Source organism: Balaenoptera borealis (assembly GCF_965194805.1).
Source record: "Balaenoptera borealis genome assembly, chromosome: 2".
NCBI classification, from domain to species: Eukaryota; Metazoa; Chordata; class Mammalia; order Artiodactyla; family Balaenopteridae; genus Balaenoptera; species Balaenoptera borealis.
The window spans coordinates 82,942,611-82,963,824 of NC_138867.1; the positions used below are offsets into that span (position 1 = coordinate 82,942,611).

A 21,214-nucleotide genomic window follows, 5' to 3' on the forward strand; every position below is an offset into this window, starting at 1 on the left:
ATTAGGATGCCAGCATGGTCTGGTGAGGGTCTTCTGGATTTCAGACTTCTTGTATCCTCAGATGGCAAAAGAGGGTAAAGGGTGATATCTTGGGCCTTTTTTATAAGGGCATGAATCCAAATAAATGGAAAGATATCATATGTTTATGGATTGGAAGAACTAACATTGTTAAAATGTCCATACTATCCAAAGCCATCTACAGATTTACCATAATCCCTATCAAAATACCCATGACATTTTTTCCCCAGAACTAGAACAAATAATCCTAAAATTTGTATAGAACCACAAAACACCCTGAATAGTCAAAGCAATCTTGAGAAAACAAAACAAAACACAAAGCTGGAAGTATCACACTCCCACACTATACTACAGAGCTACAGTTATTAAAACAGTATGGTACTCGCACAAAAACAGACATAGATCAATGGAACAGAAGATAAAGCCCAGAAATAAACCCTATGCATTTATGGTCAATTAATTTACAACAAAGGAGGCAAGAATATACAATGGGGAAAAGACATTCTCTTCAATAAGTGGTGCTGGGAAAACTGGACAGAACATGCAAAAGAATGAAATTAGAATATTTTCTCACACCATATACAAAAATAAACTTAAAAAGGATTAAAGACCTAAATGGAAGACCTAAAACCATAAAACTTCTAGAAGAAAACATAGGCAGTATGCTTTTTGACACTGGTCTTAGCAATACTTTTTTGGATATGTCTCCTCAGGCAAAGGAAACAAAAGCAAAAATAAATGGGACCTAACCAAACTTAAAAGCTTTAGCACAGCAAAGGAATCTATCAACAAAACAAAAGGCTGCCTACTGAATGGAAGAAGACATTTGCAAATGACATGTATGATAACTGGTTAATATCCAAAATATATGATGAACTCATAGAATTCAATATCAAAAAATAAACAGTCTAATTAGAAAAATGGTCAGAGGAACTAAACAGGCATTTTTTCAAAGAAGACAGACAGATGGCCAACAAGCACATGAGAAGATGCTCAACATCACTAATCATCAGGGAAATGCAAATCAAAAACCACAATGAGATACTACCTCGTAACGGTCAGAATGGCTATTATCAAAAAGACAACAAATAGAAAGTGTTGAAGAGGATGTAGAGAAAAGGGGCCCTGGTATACTGTTTGCGGCAATGTACATTAGTGCAGCCACTATGAAAAAACAGTATGTGGAGGCGCCTCAAAAAATTAAAAATAGAACTACCATACAATCCGGAAATTCCACTCCTGGGTATTTTTTCAAAGTAAATGTAAACACTAATTCCAAAAGATATATGCATCCCTATGTCCACTGCAGCATTATTCACAATAGCCAAGATATGGATGCAACATAAGTGTCCATCAGCAGATAAATGGATAAAGATGTGCCATATATATATATCATGGAATATTGCTCAGTCATAAAAAAGAATAATATTTTGTCATCTGCAACAATATGGATGGACCTGGAGGATATTATGCTTAGTTAAATAAGTCAGACAGAAAAAGACAAATACTGTATGTTTTCACTTATTTGTGGAATCTAAAAAATAAAATGAACGAATATAACAAAACAAAACCAGACTCACAGATACAGAGAACAAACTAGCAGTTACCAGAGGTGGTTGGGGTAGGGGCGAAATAGGTGAAGGGGATTAAGAGATACAAATGATTAGGTTTAAAATAAATAAGTTACAAGGAATTAATGTACAAAACAGGGAATATAACAAATATATTAAAATAATTTTATATGTTGTATAATCTATAAAAATATTGAATCATTATGTTGTACACCTGAAACCAATGTAATTGTAAATCAACTAAACTTCAATAAAAAAAGTGTAAAGTTTCTTACCCAGAGGAGGTGCTTGATACAGAATGGTTTTCAACTTCTCTTTTATGTTTTTCTAAATATGATTAAATTTTTATTAAGAGATTTAACAATTTTTTGTTAAACTCAACTAAATACTATACAATATTCTAGGAAGCAGGAAAGGAATCAATTATGCCTCTTGGATTTTAAGTTCAGTTAATAGATGGTTTGATGATGCATGCTACTGAACTGAGGAAGAAAGGCACAGATTAGAATCAAAATTATATATTGCCTCATTATGCTTGAGATACCTTGACAACAAAGTAAAAATGTTAAGAAGCTAATGGGCATTTTGTTATGTATTTTAAGCAAAATTGAAAAAATCACTGCTAAAAATATAAATAAGTATATAAATAGGAATAATATGATATGTGAGAAGGTAGAGACTGAAAACATGAACTATACATTTATGAAGTCTTGCTGTAATGAAAAGCAAAGAAATGGAGCAATATCTGGATATTTAATTGATGTCAATGGGAGATTTATAGTTTTTATATATTAAAAAAAAGTTTGTCCCAAATGACTTTCAGAGAACTTCCTATGCATCTGTTTACTGTTGTTAGTGTTGTTTTCCCTTGTTAACATAGTGGAAGCAATATATAAAATGCTTGTTAGCTAATGCTCATCAATAATGCAAAGTATCTGACTACACATATTGTATGGTTCAATCAATATTCCAGCTGAAACAAATTATCCTAGATTAGCATCTGATTGTGTTGGGTTTTCCTAAATTGCTACCTTAAAATTTAATGAACTCTAGAAATTAAATAGGAGTTTAGAGATAAACAGAAAGAGGGTAGATTTCAACTCTGTCTTTTTCTTTATTACTTCTTTCTTCCTTTATAATCTGTGACCACCATCTGCTCAGTTTCATATCACAGTTATTTGTTTTCCCTTTTAATCTGACTTAAAATTCAATTATGATCTCACCTTAATTAAAATAGCAAGAACTTTGTGAATATTATCATTAATACTAGATGGTGAGTTCCTTGGTGCATATATATTTCATTTGAATATGACCATAGATACTCCAAAAGTAGTTGTTCTTTATACAAATATATTTGTGAAGATAAATAGAATGTATTGAATCCTTTCTAAGAATCTGAACTAATTTCTGTTGGTTGAATTTGAAATGTGAATATATGACAAATGCAGGCCATATAGGAGATGTTCATCTATTTTTTTATACACTACCTGTTTTTCTGTGTGATACATTTAGGGTAACAGCAACCACCCAAGTTTGCCTAGGACTGTCTGGTTTGAGCACTAAAAGCCCAGTCCAGGAAACCTCTCAGTTCCAGGCAAATTGGTGCAGTTGGTCACCACACATTCTAGAAACCACTTTATTTTAAAGATAAAATACAAATTGCTAAAAAATATTTTAAATAATCTACTTAAACATTAGTAATCTATTCAGTGTAATACAGTGTGTCTTCATTTTGAGAAAGAGTCTATGAAGTCTGTATTAAGAATTATTTCAAACCTGTTTTAGAAAGTGCATTGGTTCAAAGAAAGAAATTACCACTTTATAAGAGAGATGTACAATACAATCATATGATTTTATTTTTCTAAACTACTGTCTCTAAACCTAGGTTGAATCAATACTTCTCAATTTGCTTTCAACTTTAAGGTTTTTGCAACTAACGTAACACAAAAGTGCAAACCACAGAGAAACAAACTTCTCAAGTTTTTAAATCTGGAGTTTAGAGAAGGGGTACATGGTACATGCTATAACTATTGCTCTGAAGAAACAAAAAAGCTTTTTTCATATAACTAAAGAAGCAGAAAGTCTCACGGTAATTACTAAAATGTTGCTTACATTTTTTTTCTCAACAGTGTCTATCATCTCTGATGAGATTATAAATATCCAAGAATTTGCCAACACTCAGCATTTTGTTCTTGATTCTCACTGCTGACAAAGATCACCTTTCACAACATAGTGAACTTCAATAAAACCCCAGGACATGTGTTGGACATGAGTTTCAAGAAGACAGAAAAAAAAATAATGGTAAGAAAAAGCTTAAATGTGACCTTTTCCTTATTTTGGGGCGTGGTCAATAGTGTAAAGAAAAATAGCCTGTTTGGGGAGACAGCATCAGACTTCACATTATTAAAGAAAAGAAAAATCTGATTGTTTCAACAACTGGAGAATTTTTTCATCTATCTTTCAGGACAAAGAACATTATTAAATATGCTACAAGATATTCCAACTGGTCCCAAATAAAAATTCAACATTGTCAGGATACGTACAATTATTATATTCAAAACTTAATGTATCTCAAACAATCAAGTAAGCTACAAAACCAAAGCGCTCTACATACTCATTCTTCTACAATGACAGTATGTTAAAATTGGTCTCTGTGGCACTGTCCAGCTTGTACTTCTGCTTCCACATTGTTTCTTCTGTTATCACTTCCATCTACCCTGTCTAGACAGCCTTCCTCCAATGTATGCAAACCATCTCACTATCTCCCTCACTCTTGTGTTAGGTGGAATATCCTGAAATTTTAGCATGAACCACTTTATAATTTTACTATATATCTCTATATTTATATATATGCATATCACCTTATAATAATAATAGCTAACTTTCACTGAGTATTATTTGCATGCCAGGTACTGTGCTAAACACTTATATCTATTGTTTTATTAAAAAAAAACAATTCAAGGCAGTTTTTATTATATGTTCTATTTTACATATGAGGAAACCAGAAGCTCAGAGGAGTAAAGTTACTTGCCTCATTCAGGCAACTAAAAATGGTGGATTAGAGGCAATAACCAAGATTTTACCACATTAGACTAAAAATAACAATTACACACACACACACACACACACACACACACACAGGTTTTCACTTTCTTACTCAAAGAAGGCACTCAATACAGGTTTCTATGGATGATAAAGATCTATTATCATGTAATTAGAAAGTGTAGTGTGACCAGGAAATCAGCCTATCTACTTGATAGTCCTCTAAACAAGTTTATCCATTTTGTGGACAAACACTACAAAGAAAATGGTAAATTTGAGTAAGGTTTCATTCACAAGGTAACTTAAGGCAACCCAGAAACTTCCCAAATCTCGTCCTAAAAATTTTTACAGAAAGAGCTTAGAAGCCTCTCAGCCTGTCCTAGAGCAGATAAAATTTCAAAATAATAAATAAATATCTATGTATGTATATGTATTTTGTGTTCATAGAATTAGAAAAATGATAGGTAGAATTGAAAGCAGCTCTTTTTCCCCTTTCCTGCTTGCCGATTTTTGTCCCCTTCTAACCTTGAAAGAACCTAATTATAGGAACAAGATCACTAGGCAATTTAAACTAACTTCTGACATGCTCTCCTGAATACACACTGTGCCTTGCCTAACCTGTTGATTCTTCTCCTAGATAAAAAGAAGTAGTAAGAATGAAGAGTTAAAAAAAAAAGAAGAATTAAGTAGTTAAATAATGACCAGCTCTTCACCCCCAACAGCTCCCTTAGCAATCCTGCAGGCAAATCACATGGGCAAGATAACATCTAAACAGAGAGTTGGCCAGTCTGCAAGTAATAGAGAATGATGCAGAACCCACCTCCTGCCTAGCTGATTCACTGAGATTCTCCCCCACACCCCACCTTTTTTTCCTTTAAAAACTGTCATGGCTGAGCAGAATCTTTGGAGTTGGTCTCTGGACATGAGTCCAACTTCTCCCCAGACTGCTGGCTTTTCTGATTAAAGCATCTTTCCTTTCTACTGACAGTTGCCTCTCAATTATTGGCTTTTGAGTGGCAAGCAGCTGAACCTGAGTTCGGTAACAGAATTAGAAAATTGATAGATAAATAAATACATGGATAGACAGACAGAGAGATAGAAAGCTGAGTATGACAGACAGAGAGATAGAAAGCTGAGTATCATGGAAAAGCAGCACTGGTTGTGATGTTACACAGAGTGGGGCAATTGGTCACAGGTAAATGGCAAGGAAGGAAGGAAGGAAGGAAGGGAGGGAGGGAGGGAGGAAGGAAGGGAGGGAGGAAAGAAGGAAAGGAGGGAGAGAAAGAGAGAGAAAGAAAGAGGGAGGGAGGCAGGGAAGAAAAGAAATATTCACAGTCACAGGAAAAGAAAAATTACAGTGTGCATTTAGGAAGCACTAAAAATGCAGAAGTATTAAAAGCATGCTTAGGGCATTGGTTCTTTTTACTGTCTAACCTTGACCAAGAATACTAATATAATTTAACTTCAGTTTGTATTCTGTAAGGCAATCAATTGCATATAAAATGTAAATATAATATACTTTCTTATATGAAAGTTACAGCCACAGGAAGAGTATGTGTTTCTCTTAGTTCTATTTTCTCACTACCCTCTGAGTATTTCCAAATCAGCTTATATTTTGTTATACTGATACTCCAGTTATTTATTTTTCTGTCAAATTTAAGTTACTCTCACAATCTCACACTTGTAACAAAGTGCATGTGATTCCAAACCTTACATATTTTACTGCCTTATTTTGTTTTGTATACATACTCAATAACTAACTTTCTCAAATTTATTTCCTATTGCAGTTCTGGCCAGATATATGAGCAATATTTTCCTTTAGATGGCTAGTGCTGCACTTGCTTTTTGTTTTAGTATGCACACTTTCATAATATTCCTTCTTAATGGCATTTCATATACACCTCTTTGTAATTTTCATTCTCTGTGTACTTGTCCCTTCTCCCAGCATTCTCCTTATATTTACACTCATTCCCTCTACCTGCAAGTTCTTCTCAGAGGACATTTATTTCCTATCTGTGTAAAATCCATCTATCCTAAAGCAATTTCTAATTCTTTACAAAACTGAAATCCATTCTGTCTGTGCCTCAAGCTAAGTTTTTAGTTTTATGTTCCTCCACGCCTCCGCCCAAATGAGGCACAGGCAGCATAATGAGCTCTGACCAAATTTCAAGGATGGCTTATGTGGCAAAGCAAATGGATTGTGCTTCCATTTCACAAGATGATAGTAGCCAGGAAACTCTTCACTAAAGTAATATAAAGCAAGGGGTGAGATAGTCATTGGTATCAAAGCATTGATCATAAAAGATGAAGAGAACTCTTCTTGAGACAGTTTCTCCTCTCTGTGGGATTATGCTAATTACAAAGCATCATAAACAAATTTTAAAACCTATTCTCAGAGAGGGAAAGGCTCCAAAAACACTTTTCAAAGGGAAATAGCAATGTGATTATCACAACTTATTTCCTTCTATTTATTCTTTTTGTTTTCAATTTCATAACTTACCTTTTAATCTTGCTTCATATATCACAAAGATACATGAAACAAGATTAGAAACACAATTACAAAGATAGTCACCAGAGTTACTCCTCCCGGTATTCTCCCTGAAACATACCCACGAATAAAAACTGCACTGGCATATAAATAGTGAATCACTGCCACATTCTAAGTCTTTATTTAAAGTTTGATAACTTGACATTTGTGAGGATTACTAGGGCTAGTTAATCTTGTTAGAATGAAAATGTCATGAAAAATAATCAAGTTATTACAGATTTATAATATTATTACAGTATGTAAAAAGCTTGATATCACTTAGCATTGACTCTGTGAAAATTAATGCAAATTCACAAATAATCATTGAGCACTATTCTAGACTTGCTCCTGAACCCACGAGAAACTCATACCACTTTGTACTTATTTTATGTTATGCAGTTTGTGACAGATAGCAAGATTTTAAAGAATTCACTATAAATTGTAGAAAATATTAAAGGACTCTCAAAGCTTCTATATATTTTACTTTTAACCCATACTCCCACAGCCTTATATAAGATTAAACTAGATCATCACATTGCACACTGACCCTATATAAAGGACCTTATACAGCCACATGAGAGAATCCTTTGTCAGGTTTCTGTATCATTGTTCTCATTCAGAACTATATTTTTGTCCTGTTTCTAACCAATATTTACTCCCCTCATACATGGCTTCCATGTTTGCTGTAGTGTAATACCTGTGCCCTTCAGAAAGATCTGCAAGGCATGAAAGGAGAATTGTCCATGATGAGACTTTAGAACCGAAAGACTTCTCTGGTGGCAGTTCTAATCACGTTTCCCTGCTGCAAGCTCAGGTTGGCAGAGAGATGCTTTGTCATATCATTAAAGAGCCATGAGGCTATATAAAACTATGTAAAATAACGTCACCTTTCTGAGTTAACAGTGTAGTTTTTGTCCCTCTCAAGAGGAGGGTCAGATTCAAAAAGAACATTTTGAATATCAGTAAAAATTATTACTAACATATACAGGTTATATCTTGAAAACTGGAAATCGTGGTAACAAATTTTCTAATAATTTTGAAAATCTCATTTAAATTATACTGGTTTTGCTTTAAGTTTGGATAACGAAACAGTGAAGTACACATACAAAAATGGTTTAAACTCACCTAAAATAGCATGTCTTTTCTGAATAGAATAGAGAAAATAAAAGGCTGTTTTCTCTCCTATAGCCATAAATACTTGGTTTATAAATAAATACTGGACCAGATTACACATATTATGAAAAACTTAGAAGGTAGGCAGAATTATTATATCACATTCTTATTATTCATTATCCTGGAATTCCAAATAATTAATATAACTTTCTAACTATTAAACCCACTAATAAAACAGAGTTACTCAGAGTGAGGTTATGTCATTACCGTGAGTTTTCAAAATGTCCACACTTTTTCTTTTATCATATTTATTGGAGTATAATAGCTTTACAATGTTGTGTTAGTTTCTGCCCTATAACAAAGTGAATCAGCTATACTTATACATATATCCCCATATCCGCTCCCTCTTGCATCTCTCTCCCACCCTCCCTATCCCATCTCTCTAGGTGGTCACAAAGCACCCAGCTGATCTCCCTGTGCTATGCAGCTGCTTCCCACTAGCTATCATTTTACATTTGGTAGTGTATATATGTCCATGCTACTCTCTCACTTCGTCCCAGCTTACCCTTCCCCCTCCCCGTGTCCTCAAGTCCATTCTCTACATCTGCGTCATTATTCCTGTCCTGCCCCTAGGTTCATCAGAACCATCTTTCTCTTTCTTTTTTGATTTCATATATATGTGTTAGCATACGGTATTTGATTTTGTTTTTCTGACTTACTTCACTGTGTATGACAGACTCTCGGTCCATCCACCTCACTACAAATAACTCGATTTTGTTTCCTTTTATGGATGAACAATATGCCACTGTATATATGTGGCACATCTTCTTTATCCATTCATCTGTCCATGGACACTTAGGTTGCTTCCATGTCCTGACATTGTAAATAGTGCTGCAATGAACATTGTGGTACATGACTCTTTTTTTGAATTATGGTTTTCTCAGAGTATATGCCCAGTAGTGGGATTGCTGGGTCATATGGTAGTTCTATTTTTAGTTTTTTAAGGAACCTCCATACTGTTCTCCATAGTGGCTGTATCAATTTACATTCCCAGCAAAAGTGCAAGAGAGTTCCCTTTTCTCCACACCCTCGCCAGCATTTATTGTTTGTAGATTTTTTGATGATGGCCATTCTGACTGGTGTGAGGTGATACCTCCTTGTAGTTTTGATTTGCATTTCTCTAATGATTAGTGATGTTGAGCATCCTTTCATGTGTTTGTTGGCAATCTGTATAACTTCTTTGGAGAAATGTCTATTTAGGTCTTCTGACCATTCTTGGATTGAGTTGTTTGTTTTTTTGATACTGAGCTGCATGAGCTGCTTGTATATTTTGTAGATTAGTCCTCTGTCAGTTGCTTCATTTGCAAATATTTTCTCCCATTCTGAGGGCTGTCTTTTCGTCTTGTTTATGGTTTCCTTTGCTGTGCAAAAGCTTTGAAGTTCCATTAGGTCCCATTTGTTTATTTTTGTTTTTATTTCCATTTCTCCAGGAGGTGGGTCAAAACGGATCTTGCTGTGATTTATGTCATGGAGTGTTCTGCCAATGTTTTCCTCTAAGAGTTTTATAGAGTCTGGCCTTACATTTAGGTCTTTATTCCATTTTGAGTTTATTTTTGTGTATGTTGTTAGGCAGTGTTCTAATTTCATTCTTTTACATGTAGCTGTCCAGTTTTCCCAGCACCACTTATTGAAGAGCCTGTATTTTCTCCATTATATATTCTTGCCTCCTTTATCAAAGATAAGGTGACAATATGTGAGTGGGTTTATCTCTGGGCTTTATATCCTGTTCCATTGATCTATATTTCTGTATCTGTGCCAGCACCATACTGTCTTGATTACTGTAGCTTTGTAGTATCATCTGAAGTCAGGGAGCCTGATTCCTCCAGCTCTGTTTTTCATTCTCAAGATTGCTTTGGCTATTCAGGGTCTATTGTGTTTCCATACAAATTGTGGAATTTTTTGTTCTAGTTCTGTGAAAAATGCCATTTGTAGTTTGATAGGGATTGTGCTGAATCTGTAGATTGCTTTGGGTAGTATAGTCATTTTCACAATGTTGATTCTTCTATTCCAAGAACATGGTATATCTTTCCATCTGTTTGTATCATCTTTAATTTCTTTCATCAGTTTCTTATAGTTTTCTACTTACAGGTTTATTGTCCCCTTAGGTAGGTTTATTCCTAGGTATTTTATTCTTTTTGTTGCAATTGTTAATGGGAGTGTTTCCTCAATTTCTATTTCAGATTTTTCATCATTAGTGTATAGGAATGCAAGAGATTTCTGTGCATTAATTTTGTATCCTTCTACTCTACCAAATTCATTGATTAGCTCTAGTAGTTTTCTGGTAGCATCTTTTGGATTCTCTATGTATAGTATCATGTCATTTGCAAACAGTGACAGCTTTACTTCTTCTTTTCTGATTTGGATTCCTTTTATTTCTTTTTCTTCTCTGATTGCTGTGGCCAAAACTTCCAAAACTATGTTGAATAATAGTGGTGAGAGTGGGCAACCTTGTCTTGTTCCTGATCTTAGAGGAAATGATTTAAGTTTTTTACCATTGAGGATGATGTTGGCTGTGGGTTTGTCACATATGGCCTTTATTATGTTGAGGTAGGTTCTATCTATGCCTACTTTCTGGAGAGTTTTTATCATAAATGGGTGTTGGATTTATTCAAAAACTTCTTCTGCATCTGTTGAGATTGTCAAATGGTTTTTATCCTTCAGTTTGTTAATATGGTGTATCACATTGATTGATTTGCGTATATTGAAGAATCCTTGCATTCCTGGGATAAACACCACTTGATCATGGTGTATGATCCTTTTAATATGCTGTTGGATTTTGTTTGCTAGTATTCTGTCAAGGATTTTTTCATCTATGTTCAACAGTGATATTGGCCAGTAGTTTTCTTTTTTTGTGACATCTTTGTCTGCTTTTGGTATCAGGGTGATGGTGGCCTCATAGAATGAGTTTGGAAGTGTTCCTCCCTCTGCTATATTTTGGAAGAGTTTGAGAAGGATAGGTGTTAGCTCTTCTCTCAATGTTTGATAGAATTTGCCTGTGAAGCCATCTGGTGCTAGGTTTTTGTTTGTTTTAAGATTTTTAATCACAGTTTCAATTTCAGTGTTTCTGATTGGTCTGTTTATATTTCCGATTTCTTCCTGGTTCAGTCTTGGAAGGTTGTGCTTTTCTAAGGATTTGTCCATTTCTTCCAGATTGTCCATTTTATTGGCATACACTTGCTTGTAGTAATATCTTATGATCCTTTGTATTTCTGCAGTGTCAGTTTTTACTTCTCCTTTTTCATTTCTAATTCTGTTGATTTGAGTCTTCTCCCTTTTTTTTCTTGATGGGTCTGGCTAATGGTTTATCAATTTTGTTTATCTTCTCAAAGAACCAGATTTTAGTTTTATTGACCTTTGCTATCATTTCCCTCATTTCTTTTTAATTTATTTCTGATTTGATCTTTATTATTTCTTTCTTTCTGCTAACGTTGGGTTTTTTTTGTTCTTCTTTCTATAATTGCTTTAGGTGTAACGTTAGGTTGTTTATTTGAGATGTTTCTTGTTTCTTGAGGTAGGATAGTATTGCTATAAACTTCCCTCTTAGAACTGCTTTTGCTGCATCCCATAGGTTTTGGGCCATAGTGTTTTCATTGTCATTTATTTCTAGGTATTTTTTGATTTCCTCTTTGGTTTCTACAGTGATCTCTTGGTTATTTAGTAGTGTATTGTTTAGTCTCCATGTGTTTGCATTTTTACAGTTTTTTTGCTGTAACTGATATCTAGTCTCATAGCATTGTGGTCAGAAAAGATACTTGATATGATTTGAATTTTTAAAATTTACCAAGGCTTGATTTGTGACCCAAGATATGGTCTATCCTGGAGAATGTTCCATGAGCACTTGAGAAGAAAGTGTATTCCGTTGTTTTTGGATGGAATGTCCGATAAATATCAATTAAGTCCATTTGTTTAATGTGTCATTTAAAGCTTGTGTTTCCTTATTTATTTTCATTTGAGATGATCTGTCCATTGGTAAAAGTGGGGTGTTAAAGTTCCCTACAATTATTATGTTACTGTCAATTTCCCCTTTTATGGCTGTTAGCATTTGCCTTATGTATTGAGGTGCTCCTATGTTGGGTGCATAAATATTTACAATTGTTCTATCTTCTTCTTGGATTGATCCCTTGATCAATATGTCATGTCCTTCTTTGTCTCTTGTAATAGCCTTTATTTTAAAGTCTATTTTGTCTGTTATGAGAATTGCTACTCCAGCCTTCTTTTGATTTCCATTTGCATGGAATATCTTTTTCCATCCCCTCACTTTAAATCTGTATGTGTCCCTAGGTCTGAAGTGGGTCTCTTGTAGACAGAATATATGCGGGTCTTGTTTTTGTATCCATTCAGCCAGTCTATGTGTTTTGGTTGGAGCATTTAATCCATTTACATTTAAGATCAATATGTATGTTCCTATTACCATTTTCTTAATTGTTTTGGGTTTGTTTTTGTAGGTGTTTTCCTTATCTTGTGTTTCCTGCCTAGAGAAGTTCCTTTAGCATTTGTTGTAAAGCTGGTTTGGTGGTGCTGAATTCTGTTAGCTTTTGCTTGTCTCTAAAGATTTTAATTTCTCCATTCAATCTGAATGAGATCCTTGCTGGGTAGAGTAATCTTGGTTGTAGGTTTTTCCCTTTCATCACTTTAAATATGTCCTGCCACTTCCTTCTGGCTTGCAGAGTTTCTGATGAAAGATCAGCTGTTAACCTTATGGGGATTCCCTTGTATGTTATTTGTTGCTTTTCCCTTGCTGCTTTTAATATTTTTTCTTTGTATTTAATTTTTGATCATTTGATTAATATATGTTTCGGTGTGTTTTTCTTTGGGTTTATCCTCTATGGTACTCTCCATGCTTCCTGGACTTGATTGACTATTTCCTTTCCCATGTTAGGGAATTTTTTGACTATAATCTCTTCAAATATTTTCTCAGTCCCTTTCTTTTTCTCTTCTTCTTCTGAGACCCCTATAATTCGAATGTTGGTGCGTTTAATGTTGTCCCAGAGGTTTCTGAGACTGTCCTCAATTATTTTCATTCTTTTTTCTTTATTTTGCCCCCTGGCAGTTATTTCCACTATTTTATCTTCCAGCTCACTTATCCGTTCTTCTGCCTCAGTTATTCTGCTATTGATTCCTTCTACAGTATTTTTAATTTTAGTTATTGTGTTGTTCATCACTGTTTGTTTGCTGTTTAATTCTTCTAGATCCTTGTTAAATGTTTCTTGTATTTTCTCCATTCTGTTTCTGAGAATTTGGATCATCTTCACTGTCATTACTCTGAATTCTTTTTCAGGTAGACTGCCTATTTCCTCTTCATTTATTTGGTCTTTAGGTTTTTACCTTGCTCCTTCGTCTGTAACGTATTTTTTTCCATTTCTTTTTTTTTTTTTTTTGATGGGTGAGGCCGCATTCCTGTCTTACTGGTTATTTGACCTGAGGCGTCCAGCACTGGAGTTTGCAGGCAGTTGGATAGAGAGGAGTCTTGGTGCTGAGATTAGGATCTCTGGGAGGCCTCACTCCAATTAATATTCCCTGGGGTCTGACGTTCTCTGTTAGTCCAGTGGTTTGAACTCAGAGCTCTCACTCAGGAGCTCAGGCCCGACCTCCAGCCTGGGAACCAAGATCCTGCAAGCTGTGTGGCATGGCAAAAAAAAAAGAAGGAAAAAAAGGAGCAGTACAATATCAAAGAATAAAAAACAAAATTAGAAAGATAAAAAATATATTAGGAAAATTAAAACTATATTTGAAACAACTGCAACAAATAAAACCACAACAGAAAAAAGAAAAAAAGAACAAAGCGGGTGAGGGGAACAAGCCAAAGGGGGGAACAATAACAAAGTATATAGAATAAAATAAGATTAGAAAAATAAAAGATTTATTAGGAAAAATAAAAATATAAATGAATGAACAACAATGAATCAACAAGGTAAACAGAGCCCTAATCTCAAAGAGGAAAAAAGGAAAAACAAAAAAAAGCCTTGGCTATGGGGGCGGAGTTTTGGTGGGGGTGGAACTTAAGCAGGGGTGGGGTTTAGGGTGGGGCGGGACCTAGACTGGTGGGGGCGTGACGTTTGAGCATGTGGCGGGGCCTAGGCTCAGGATGCACGCAGCCAGCAGGAGAAGGCCTTGGGGGCGGGGCCTAGGCAGGGTGACGTTGAAGCATGGGGTGGGGCCTCTGCTTAGGACCTGTGCAGAAGGGGAAAGGCAGCACCTCCAAAGGAGGGCCTCTGGAGTGTGGAGTTCTGGAGTTTGGAGGTAAGGCCCTGGGTGAGGGTGCACGGGTGGGGTTTAGGTCCAGCGTGTTGGAGGGGGTCTCAGAGGGGTCTCTGAGTGTAGAGGTAGGGCCCTGGGTGGGAGTGTAGGGGCGGGGCTTGGGCTCTGCGTGGCAGCAGGGAGGCTCCGAGGGCAGAGGATTAGGTCTGGGAGCCCAACAGGCTCCCTGGTGCCTAAGTGGACAGGGAAAGAGCTGGCCGCGTTCCCTTCTGTTCCTCCGCACCACCCCCTACCATCTCCCCCAGAGTCTCCCCCATCCCTGCTGGACCCCGAACTGTGGGTGGGTCCCGCTGGGTGTAGAAACTCCTTCCCTCCCCCAACCTCACCTCAGAGGTGCTAGTCTCAGAGGTCCGGCCTTTACTGTTGCTCCCCCTTCCCTCCCTTCCATTCCCTCTGGACCCACGTGGCTGGAGGGGGGCCTCGGTGGGCAGAGGATCAGGACTGGGATCTCAGCAGGCTTCCGGGGGCCCACGTGGGTAGGGGAAACCCGGCCATGCTCCCTTTTGATCCTCTGTCCTCCCAATGGTTCCCCAATTTCCCCCTTCAGGCATGGGATCCCTTCCCCTCCCCCAACCACCCCTCAGGGGCGCCAGTCCTGTCTGCCCTCCACTTCTCCTCCCCCTTCACTCCCCCCACTCCCCATGTCCTACCCGGTTGCTGGGGGTTTCTCCCATTCCATTAGGTGTCTGTGGTCCCCCACCAGTGCCTGGTAGGTGCCGTAGTTGTGTAGAGACACGAATTCTGCATCCTATACCCTTATTTTTTAGAGCTAAAAATGTATAGTATTTTTATTGTAGTTTTTTCCTTCTTTATGTTAGAAAGAACTCGGAAAATTAGCAACTACACTAAGAGGACAGAGAAGGTGACCTAAGCATATAAATGTGTCTCTTTCCCCCCAACTTTCCTAAGAGTGACCAATTGGAAAGGAAAGTATCAACCCCACCTAGAAATTCAAGAGGTGCTGATGAAAGAGTTATGAAGGACTATGCTCCGTTGCCAGGCCTAAAATCTCTACATCCACTTCCTCATTCTAAGAAGGCTTATTGACTTTTACTCTAATTAAGGTTCTCAGAAAGATACTCACCAGAAATTTTAAAGCTATTAACGACCTTCTTGCTGTCAGAAGAGGATTACTGAGGGTTCTACCTGCCTATCAAATTCTGAAGCCTCCAGCTGAACTGAAGAGTAGGTTCTCTTTAAAGTCATTCTTTTTCATCCCACTTAAGGTGAGGTAACTTTATACTGACATACAGAAGGTGCCCAACAATCCATCACTGGCCCCTGCTTGGAGTGCAAAAGTGAGCATGACTTACCAGGGAAAATCAAATTGTGAAAAAAAATTTGATGTCAAGAGCCCATACTAGCTACTAATACCAAATAGTATATATTATGATATATAAATATAAGTAGGCAGTTTAAACAAATTAAAGTCAACTGACAAAGAGAATGAACAACTGAAAAATAGAGACCTAGGGAAATAGAGCAAATGCACTGCAGCGAAGGCAAAAAATAGTGAAAAAAATATAAAAGGAGAATTTTTAAAAAATGTGTTCATTGTACTTCCTTACAAGTTTTAAAATAAAAGCACTTTAATGGGAGCATTTACACTTTCAATAAAATGAATTCAAATTACCATGAAAAATTTTGGAATAAGGAAAATTTTGTGTGGCAAGAGAAACATAACTGCTTAAAGTAAAAAAAAAAATATTGATAGAGGATGTGAATAGTAAAATAAATCAGTGTAACAGGAGGTAAGTTATAGGTATACAAACAGAAGGCAGATGAAAAAGATAAAAAGCATAATTTAGGAAGAGAGAGAGAGAAGAGAGAAAGCAAAGATAAAAAGATAAATCAAACCCAGAATGTCCCATATCCCTGTGTGTCAGATAGCATTCTATACATTAAAAGGAACAGAAGTCTACTCTAATCAATCAAAATTTAAATTTATAGGAAATGTAATGTTCCTATACGAACAGAGGTTCGTTTTATTTCTGTACCTAGAACTGTATCTGGGACATGGTAGATTTCAGCAAATATTTCTTGGATAGATGTATGGATGAATGATGGACAGATGGATAATAGATGAACAAATTGATAGATACTTTTAAAAAGAAAATTATACATGCTCTGATATTACTCTTTGGAAAACACATATTTCCATAATTTTCCTTGCTAACTTAGCTAAAGAATGACAAACTCTTGTTCCTTTTTTTTTTAATGTTGTGCTAACTTCTGCTGTACAATAAAGTGATTCAGATATATATATACACACACACACACACACACACATATATATAAATATATATTCTTTTTTATATTCTTTTCCATTATGGTTTATCAAAGGATATGGAATATAGTTCCCTCTGCTATACAGTAGGACCTTGTTATTTATCCATTCTATATATAATAGTTTGCATCTGCTAATCCCAAACTCACAATCCATCCCTCCCCCTCCCCCTTGGCAAGGACAAGTCTGTTTTCTAAGTCTGTTAGTCTGTTTCTGTTTTGTACATAAGTTCATTTGTATCATATTTTAGATTCCACATATAAGGGATATCATATGGTATTTGTCCTTTCTGACTTACTTCACTTAGGATAATAATATCTAGGTCCATCCATGTTGCTGCAAATGGCATTATTTCATTCTTTTTTATGGCTGAGTAATATTCCATTGTATATATGTACCACATCTTCATTATCCATTCATCTGTCGATGGACATTTAGGTTGTTTCCATGTCTTGGCTATTGTGGCTAGTGCTGCTATGAACATAGGGTTGCATGTATCTTTTTGAATTATAGTTCTCTCCAGATATATGCTGAGGAGTGGGATTGCAGGAGCATATGATAACTCTGTTTTTAGTCTTTTGAGGAACCTCCATACTGTTCTCCACAGTGGCTGCACCAATTTACATTCTCACCTACAGTGTAGGAAGGTTCCCTTTTCTCCACACTCTCTCCAGCACAAAATCTTGTTCCTTGAATGAAACAGTATTCAAAAATGTTACTATATTAACAATTTTGTTTTTAATCTGTAGATAAAAACAAATCTCTGAGTGCTGACAGATGGTTAAGTACTCTTGTATGATAAGATTTATTTTGGGAGAATCACAATTATAATGTAAGTAGTTTTTGTTTATTCTGATGATAAATATTTAATATATATTCTCCTGGAAACAAGAGAGTGACTAGAGTTACTTAGCAGTATGTGCTTAAGAGCACTAATGTACCTTTAAATAACAGTATTCAGGCATGCACATAATAACAAAACACAAATGGGAAGAAAGAAGACTCAGAGGGTTGATTTATAATGGGATGTTAAGCCTTTTAGCTCAAGGTCATCAGTTCAGATATAATCTAAGCCATCAGTCAGTGACATATTTACAATTTGGAGAAATAAGATGAAATAATTTATTCTCTCAAAAGGCAGTTTTATTAAAAATCGGGATGGAACAGGGCTCATATGATAGAGTTTTATAGTTACGATTACTCAAATGAGATAAAGAATACCTACTGAGTGTCTATCTATGCGCCCAGCATTCTGCACCCCAAATATATCCATGTGAAACTCTCTCCTATATTTATGGACCAGAGGTCAATTACAGATACAGAATTCTGAGAATAATAAATTAAACATAATTAGGGATTAGAACTTTCAAAATGACTTAAGGGATTTTAAATTGTTAGCTCAAAAAAGAATCCTCTGAATCTTTAAACATGCATTTCTTCATTCTTAAGGAAAATGATTTTATGCATGAGAAGCTGCCTTTAATTAAACAAGTTCCTCTATAAAATTCACAGCATAGTTTATTTGAATAGGCTATATTAAATACAGAAAAGTTTACACATAAAGCAATTTTCAACTAAGAGAAAGAGACTTCAAATTTTTTCTGAAAATATTTTTTTGTGTTTATCCATTTCATCACTTTATATTACTTTCTCTTTATTTTGCTATTGCTTATTTAGATTTCAGCACATCTTTTCTTTTTATTCTTTACTTTTTCAGTGGTAGTCTCTTGAGTCTTAATGATTTATTAAGAGATTACTAGTTGTACTTTCAGCACAGCGCCAGGCTGGACTTTTCTATCACCTCTCCAACCTATGATTAACTTGTAGAATTTGTCTGACAGAGAGGCAAACACTTTCTTTCTAGGGAAAGAAATAGATTACATGGTAGGGCCTTGTAGGATATTAGCCAGTTTTGTATCTAACTGAGAAATCTTATCCTAACACTACATATAAATGCCTAGTTTTTCAAATGATCTTTGAAGCCATCATAACATCTTACTAGTTCTCCATAAGTGAATTACTGGAATAAGGTATTTGACATTTTAATGTTATGTTTGCATGATACTCATGATTTTTCACTCTGAATACTGTACTTTAACATTAAGGGGGGAGAGGAGAGAAGATGGCGGAAGAGTAAGACGCGGAGATCACCTTCCTTCCCACAGATACAGTAGAAATACATCTACACGTGGAACTGCTCCTACAGAACACCCACTGAACGCTGGCAGAAAACGTCAGACCTCCCAAAAGGCAAGAAACTCCCCCCGTACTTGGGTAGGGCAAAAGAAAAAAGAAATAACAGAGACAAAAGAATAGGGACGGCACCTGCACCAGTGGGAGGGAGCTGTGAAGGAGGAAAGATTTCCACGCACTAGGAGCCCCTTCGCGGGCAGAGACTGCGGGTGGCAGAGGGGGGAAGCTTCGGAGCCACGGAGGAGAGCGCAGCCACAGGGGTGCAGAGGGCAAAGCGGAGAGATTCCCGCACTTCCCGCACGGAGGCTCGGCGCTGACCAGCACTCACCAGCCCGAGAGGCTTGTCTGCTCCCCCGCCGGGGCGGGCGGGGCTGGGAGCGGAGGCTCGGGCTTTGGTCGGATCGCAGGGAGAGGACTGGGGTTGGCGGCGTGAACACAGCCTGAAGGGGTTAGCGCACCACAGCTGGCTGGGAGGGAGACCGGGAAAAAGTCTGCAGCTGCCGAAGAGGCAAGAGACTTTTTCTTGCCTCTTTGTTTCGCGGCGCGCAAGGAGAGGGGATTCAGAGCGCCGCCTAAACGAACTCCAGAAACTGGCACGAGCCGCGGCTATCAGCGCGGACCCCAGAGACGGGCGTGAGACGCTGGGGCTGCTGCTGCCGCCTCCAAGAAGCCTGTGTGCGAGCACAGGTCACTCTCCACACCGCCCCTCCCGGGAGCCCGTGCAGCCCGCCACTGCCAGCGTCCCGTGATCCAGGGACAACATCCCCCGGGAGAACGCACTGCGCGCCTCAGGCTGCTGCAACGTCATGCCGGCCTCTGACGCCGCAGGCTCGCCCCGCCTCCTCTGTACCCCTCCCTCCCCGCGGCCTGGGTGAGCCAGAGTCCCCGAAGCAGCTGCTCCTTTAACCCCGTCCTGTCTGGGCGGGGAACAGACGCCCTCAGGCGACCTACACGCAGAGGCGGGTCCAACTCCAAAGCTGATCCCCAGGAGCTGTGCGAACAGAGAAGAGGAGGGGAAATCTGTCCCAGCAGCCTCAGAAGAAGCGGATTAAAACTCCACAAACAACTTGATGTGCCTGCATCTGTTGAATACCTGAATAGACAACGAATCATCCCAAATTCAGGAGGTGGACTTTGGGAGCAGGATATATTAATTTTTCCCCTTTTCCTTTTTTTTTTTGTGAGTGTATATGTATATGCTTCTGGGGTAGATTTTGTCTGTATAGCTTTGCTTTACAATAGCTTTATTTTACTTCACTATATTATAGCTTCTTTCTTTCTTTTCTTTCTTTCTTTCTTTCTTTCTTTCCTTCCTTCCTTCCTTCCTCCTTCCTTCCTTTCTTTCTTTCTTTCTTTCTTTCTTTCTATTTTTTCTCCCTTTTACTCTGAGCCGTGTGGACGAAAGGCTCTTGGTGCTTCAGCCAGGCATCAGGGCCGTACCTCGGAGGTGGGAGAGCCAACTTCAGGACACTGGTCCACAAGAGACCTCCCAGCTCCACGTAATACCAAACGGCAAAAATCTCTCAGAGATCTCCATCTCAACATCAAGACCCAGCATCACTCAATGACCAGCAAGCTACAGTGCTGAACACCCTATGCCAAACAACTAGCAAGACAGGAACACAGCCTCATCCATTAGCAGAGAGGCTGCCTAAAATCATAATAAGGCCACAGACACCCCAAAATACACCACCAGACGTGGACGTGCCCACCAGAAAGACAAGATCCAGCCTCATCCACCAGAGCTCAGGCACTAGTTCCCTCCACCAGGAAGCCTACACAACCCACTGAACCAACCTTAGCCACTGGGGACAGATACCAAAAACAACGGGAACTACAAACCTGCAACCTGTGATAAGGAGACCCCAAACACAGTAAGATAAGCAAAATGAGACGACAGAAAAACACACAGCAGATGAAGGAGCAGGGTCAAAACACACTAGACTTAACAAATGAAGAGGAAATAGGTAGTCTACCTGAAAAAGAATTCAGAATAATGATAGTAAGGATGATCCAAAATCTTGGAAATAGAATAGACAAAATGCAAGAAGCATTTAACAAGGACGTAGAAGAACTAAAGAGGAATCAAGCAATGATGAAAAACACAATAAATGAAATTAAAAATACTCTAGATGGGATCAATAG

General features: G+C 37.5%; 1 pseudogene across 1 annotated transcript in view; it reads right to left on the reverse strand.

The window, feature by feature from the left end:
* LOC309621941 (myotilin pseudogene) overlaps window positions 1-21,214 on the reverse strand; it is a 286,629-nt pseudogene that overhangs the window by 26,114 nt on the left and 239,301 nt on the right. The gene's annotated exons all lie outside the window — the stretch shown is intronic.